This window comes from Cotesia glomerata, linkage group LG7 (assembly GCF_020080835.1).
Source record: "Cotesia glomerata isolate CgM1 linkage group LG7, MPM_Cglom_v2.3, whole genome shotgun sequence".
Lineage (NCBI taxonomy): Eukaryota > Metazoa > Arthropoda > Insecta > Hymenoptera > Braconidae > Cotesia > Cotesia glomerata.
Window position 1 is genome coordinate 18,307,399 of NC_058164.1, and position 5,574 is coordinate 18,312,972.

At 27.8% G+C, this 5,574-nt stretch overlaps 1 long non-coding RNA gene across 1 annotated transcript; it reads left to right on the forward strand.

Annotated features, from left to right (window-relative positions):
- The first annotated feature begins 289 nt into the window (after positions 1 to 289).
- On the forward strand, positions 290 to 5,278 carry LOC123268460. Its single transcript, XR_006510239.1, has 2 exons — positions 290 to 347; positions 5,206 to 5,278. It is a non-coding gene; the product is annotated as an uncharacterized LOC123268460 (long non-coding RNA).
- The last annotated feature ends 296 nt before the right edge of the window (positions 5,279 to 5,574 follow it).

Genomic DNA, 5,574 nt, shown 5'->3' on the forward strand with positions numbered 1-5,574 from the left:
AATAAGTATATAGATATAGATATGTAGTATGATACATGTTGGCATATGTAGAGATGTGCCTGCAGCCTATGTACAGAGACAGTAGCATTAAGCTACAAACTCACTTGTTTGAAGTTTTTTATTTGTCAACTTGAATTCAATACTAACCATACTTGATCGTTAGTCATCCTAAGATTTCTGCTTAAAATGATTGCCGCGTTGAGACTGCAGAATTACAGGTGTTAATGTAGTGACATCCACTAGATGGAAGCATAACACAACACTATAGTGTTATGTTATGCTTCCATCTAGTGGATGTTATTTTTATTTATTGAAAACTTTACTTACTGTAGTTCTTTCGCCCGGGAGTATTAAAATACTCGGTTTCAGCGCGGGAAAGGAATCATTTTAAATAAAAGAATTCTATTTAGACGTTATTTAACTTTGATCAAAATTATTTAGTTGGTTTCAATTTATTATTCAAGTTGACAAAATATTAAAAAGCTTCAAAATATAAAATTGAGGTTTACAATGACGTGATCTTAGCAATCTAAGCTCTCGGTGAGAAGTGTCGTTACATAGTTTTTCCGAAGAGCTTCAAACTCCGTTCTTCTCCCACCATAACTTCCATACATACATCCATTCTAAGGAATACATAAGCACACACATTTTCTACTACATATAAATGATCCTCATATACTAACATGTATTTTCTCTATAAATATATATATATATATATATATATATATATATATATATATATATATATATATATATATATATATATATATATATCTATATATATATATTTATTTCAGCCTATCGGCCTGAAAGTTAGACTTCACTAATATACACTTTTAGCAATACAGTCATTATGTTTATTTAACTATTTTTATTAATTTAACAGACCCTTTTAAAATCTATTTATAATAAAAATTAACTTATAATTAACTTGAAATTAAATTACAATAAAAATTATAATAAACTATAACATGAAAATATATATCTTATATTGTTTATAATATGTTGGATTAATGTTTGAGTTTGACTAATTAATAACTTGAATTAAATATTATTTCTATTATTTTACAATCAGATTTTCTAATAAAATTATAAGTTAATTTAATTATTATCATGTATAAAAGAATAGACATTATCGTTTAATTATAAATTAAATAATAATTAAATAATGATTCAATAATAAATTAAATAATAATTATTAGTTATAAATTAAATACAAGATAATAATTATTAATTATTTTAACTTAATTTTGCTTAACTACAATATTATATAAAGTTAGATTTTAACAGTAAATGTTATTTAACAATCTTATTTTTGTTTAGTTACATATGGTTTTTTATTATTCTTTGTTACTTTTAGAACAAGGGTTTATTGAGTTTCACACGTGTCTTTTACGACTTTTCCTCATAGGGTTTTAAATTCCATGTGGCGAGAAATAGTCCTTGAATTACTCAAGTACCTTTTATGGGTTCTGAAAATTCGGTTACAATGTCCTTTTGTACCGAAATATGTTTTTCCCTTATTTTATTTTATTTTCTTTTATAAATAAAACAGAGTTAACCAAAAGATGTTTATTACAACTGGTAAGAGTAAAAGCATGAAATAAATGATTTGAATATTTCCTTCGAATATAAAATTTAACTAATTTTAATCATTTAATATTTACTAATTTGAATATTTCATTTGAATTCACGCTCTCATAATAAATAGCGCTCTAATAACAGGTAGCGTCACCTGCTGGATGCACTAGGTGCATTACATATGCTTCTATCTAGTGGATGTTATTTTTATTTATTGAAAACTTTACTTACTGTTAGGGAAGAGAATTTACCGGTAAAATAAATATTTTACTTATTTTACCAATTTTCAGCAGGTTATTTACCGGATAAATAATCAAAGTAGTTAATTTTGTTCCGTGGGTATGCGATTGAGGATGTGTACAATGTAGACTAAAATTATTAGCAATTATCTATTATCTTTCAATAATATTGAGTTAATAAATAGTTAAAAATGATAAATGATAAAAAGTTAGTTATTATGCCAATAAACATTGATTAAGGTTATTCGCGGATCTCGTCAAGTGCAGCTTTAGTATTGAAATACGACCCTTTTTCTGAAGGTCTGTTATAGCAAAGTTGGTTGAACGTAAGAATTTGAAATTCTTTAACCCAGTTTCGAATCCGTGGCAGGCATTTTATTGTTTTTTTTTTTTTTTTTATATTACTAATGTTAGCTGACGTTTTTAATTTTTTTATTTGTTTTCAATAATTAAATTAGAACAAAAAATATTTTTTTAAACACAGCTTTTCAAATTTTTTACGAATGAAATTTTTTTTATTTTTTTGTAATAATTTTTTCAATAAAAAGAAATTCTAAAAATTTTTAGATGACGGCTAACTTAATTTTCATTTTTTTTCATACATAAGCAAAATTAATACATCTAAAAATCATAATAATTTTTTTATTTAATTTTACCAAGGAATGACGGTTGTAAAAGAACATAAAAATGCACATATGGAAAATTGTTTGGGAAATTAAATGTGTATTTAAAAATAGCCAAATATAATATATACTTTTATTACTTAAACTAAGTTTAAAAAACTTAGCAAATGCTATTCGTATCAAAATCAAATTTTTAATTCAGTGAAAACCGTATACACCATTGTAATCGCGCGGGAACAAAATTTTTTTTGTAATCAACCGTTAAGACTTATTGGACTTATATTAATTCAACATAATAGAAAGCCATTATATAAGACTATAATCATACAATTTTCAATGAGTATACTCTTTTGTCTTATTAACAAATATTATACTCTTTTATCTTATTAGTAATTTATATATGAATTCCCGAGTCAAAATTAAAAACATATTTTGAGCCTCCACAACCTACTGGAGGAGTTATAGGTTGAAATTATGGTTTTAGATTTTTTCGACTACGATGACGCGTATATCAGAACCATAATTTCAGCTTACAAGTAGTATTTTTGTCTGCTTTTACCAAAGTTAGGCCGAAATTACAGTTTTAGAACCATAAATTGAGCCTCCTGAAACTACATCTCTACCGTAAAAAAGATCCTTATTGATTAATATGATGTATGCGAGGGGAAAGAAAGAAAAGGGGAATGGATCCAGATACAAATGGCTGCCGTTAGCGGCATGCTATGACCGGCTCATGCCATTTGATAAAAAATGATAATAAAAGGGTTTCATCAGTGTCATGTTTTAATTTTATTTTTGATGTAGAGCTATCGCAAATTCTGACCGTTTAATTCTTAATTTAGACCTAACATTCGCTAATTATAGAAATAAAGTGAAAATCGTATCCGTTCTAACCGAGATTCGAACCCGAACCGCGCGCTTGACAGATGGGTAACGAACCCCTACACCATACGACCGATGAGTTGACTCACATCTCATCATTCTCATAAGCTAAATTTATATGATGACGATTTTTCTGAAATTTTCGTATCTTTCTCTACCCTATTGAAAATAATTTTCAAAATTTTTTCAAATTTTCTTACCCAACTAAAAAAAAATACGAGTTATTCAATAAAAATATCTTTTTTTTTGTTAAATAACCATAACTTTATTAAAAATTAACTTATTGGGATGTTTTTTATTTTTGAAAATTTTTGTTTTTAAATGTACTTTCAGAAAAAAAAGAAAATAATAATTTTGATTCATATTCAACGTTTTTTTTTTTTGAAACTTTCGAAAAATTTTGATGATTGCTATTTTTGATTTTCGATTTTTAACTTCCCGCTAAGAAAATTGAAAATTTTCAAAAATCGGGAAGTTATTGGTTTCACCCCGTTTTGTGAAAATCGAGTTTTCATCAAATCTCGACGTTTTAAGGTCACAGGAAGCTTCCCTGACTATTTCCGCGATGGTGTCCGTGCTGCAGCTTTATGTATGTTTGTGGGTGTGTGTGTGTGTGTGTGTGTGTGTGTGTGTGTGTAAACCTCTTATAACTTTTGAACAGCTCAGCCGATCGGATCGAAATAGGTGGCGATCCAAAGAGTATCATTGCCATTAAATTTGGTGAAAATTTGAATCGATTCGGTTCACTAGATTTTGAGAAATCTCAAAATTAAAATTTTTAAAAAATCGTTTTTTCGGAATAACTTCTGAACGGCTCGACCGATCAATTTCAAAAACTGATCCTCTCTTAAATTTGAAAAATCACGTCGATTGCCACCAGCCCCGTCAAAATCGGTTGATTCGTTCGAGAGTTATCGAAAACGAAAAATTTCGAAAAAAGTATTTTTTTCACATAACTTCGACATTTCATTTTGGATCGTATTTGATGAACTAAAATAATTATTACCGCCCAAAAAACCACGTCGATCGCCACCAAGAACGTGAAAATCGGTTGATTGGTTCGTGAGTTATCGTTGTCGAAAAAATTCGGAAAAAGTAAATTTTTCAAATTTCTCTAAGATTTTCAGTTCAAAAGCTTAAAACAGCTAACTCATTGAACTCGGAGAGCTCAAAATAACACATAAATTCTATTTTTGAGGTCGAAGAGCTAAAAAACGTCATAAGTGCAATTTTAAGCTCTTCGATATGGAATTAGCGGGAAGTTGCAGGGATGGCCTTTAGGGTCAACCGTTTTCCAGATTTTTTTTTCTCGGATTTTGAAGTTTTTCAAATCTGCTGAAAAATTTTAAGAGTGGTATAACGAAAAACAAACATTGAAACAAAAATTTTTTTTTATTTTTAAAAAAGAATATAGAAAGAAAAAAAATGTCACTGAAAATTTTAGGGAATTCGCAGAAAATACTGGTTTTTTATTAAATACCAAAAAATCTAAAATAAAAAATGAGCATCATCCCCAAATTTTCGTTTTCTTCCAAAAGTTTAAAAAAAACCGTTGAATATGAATCCGAATTATTATTCTGATTTTTTTTTTTCTAAAAAGTACATTTTAAAACAAAAATTAAAACAAAAAAACATCCCAATAAGTCAATTTTCAAAAAAGTTATGGTTGTTTAACAAAAAAAAAGTTATTATACGTAGAGAACAGTACGCCATATTGCTTTTAAAACTTAGTATACTAAACTATATACACATTCGACACAAGTAGATATTTATCATTTAAATTAATATTTTACCGGTTAAATAGCCAAATAACTTACCGGTTAGTAACCGGATATTTGTCCACTCGAATCACTACTTACTGTAGTTCTTTCGCCCGGGAGTATTAAAATACTCGGTTTCAGCGCGGGAAAGGAATCATTTTAAATAAAAGAATTCTATTTAGACGTTATTTAATTTTGATCAAAATTATTTAGTTGGTTTCAATTCATTATTCAAGTTGACAAAATATTAAAAAGCTTCAAAATATAAAATTGAGGTTTACAATGACGTGATCTTAGCAATCTAAGCTCTCGGTGAGAAGTGTCGTTACATAGTTTTTCCGAAGAGCTTCAAACTCCGTTCTTCTCCCACCATAACTTCCATACATACATCCACTCTAAGGAATACATAAGCACAGATATTTTCTACTACATATAAATGATCCTTATATACTAACATGTATTTTCTCTATATCTATATATATTTATTTC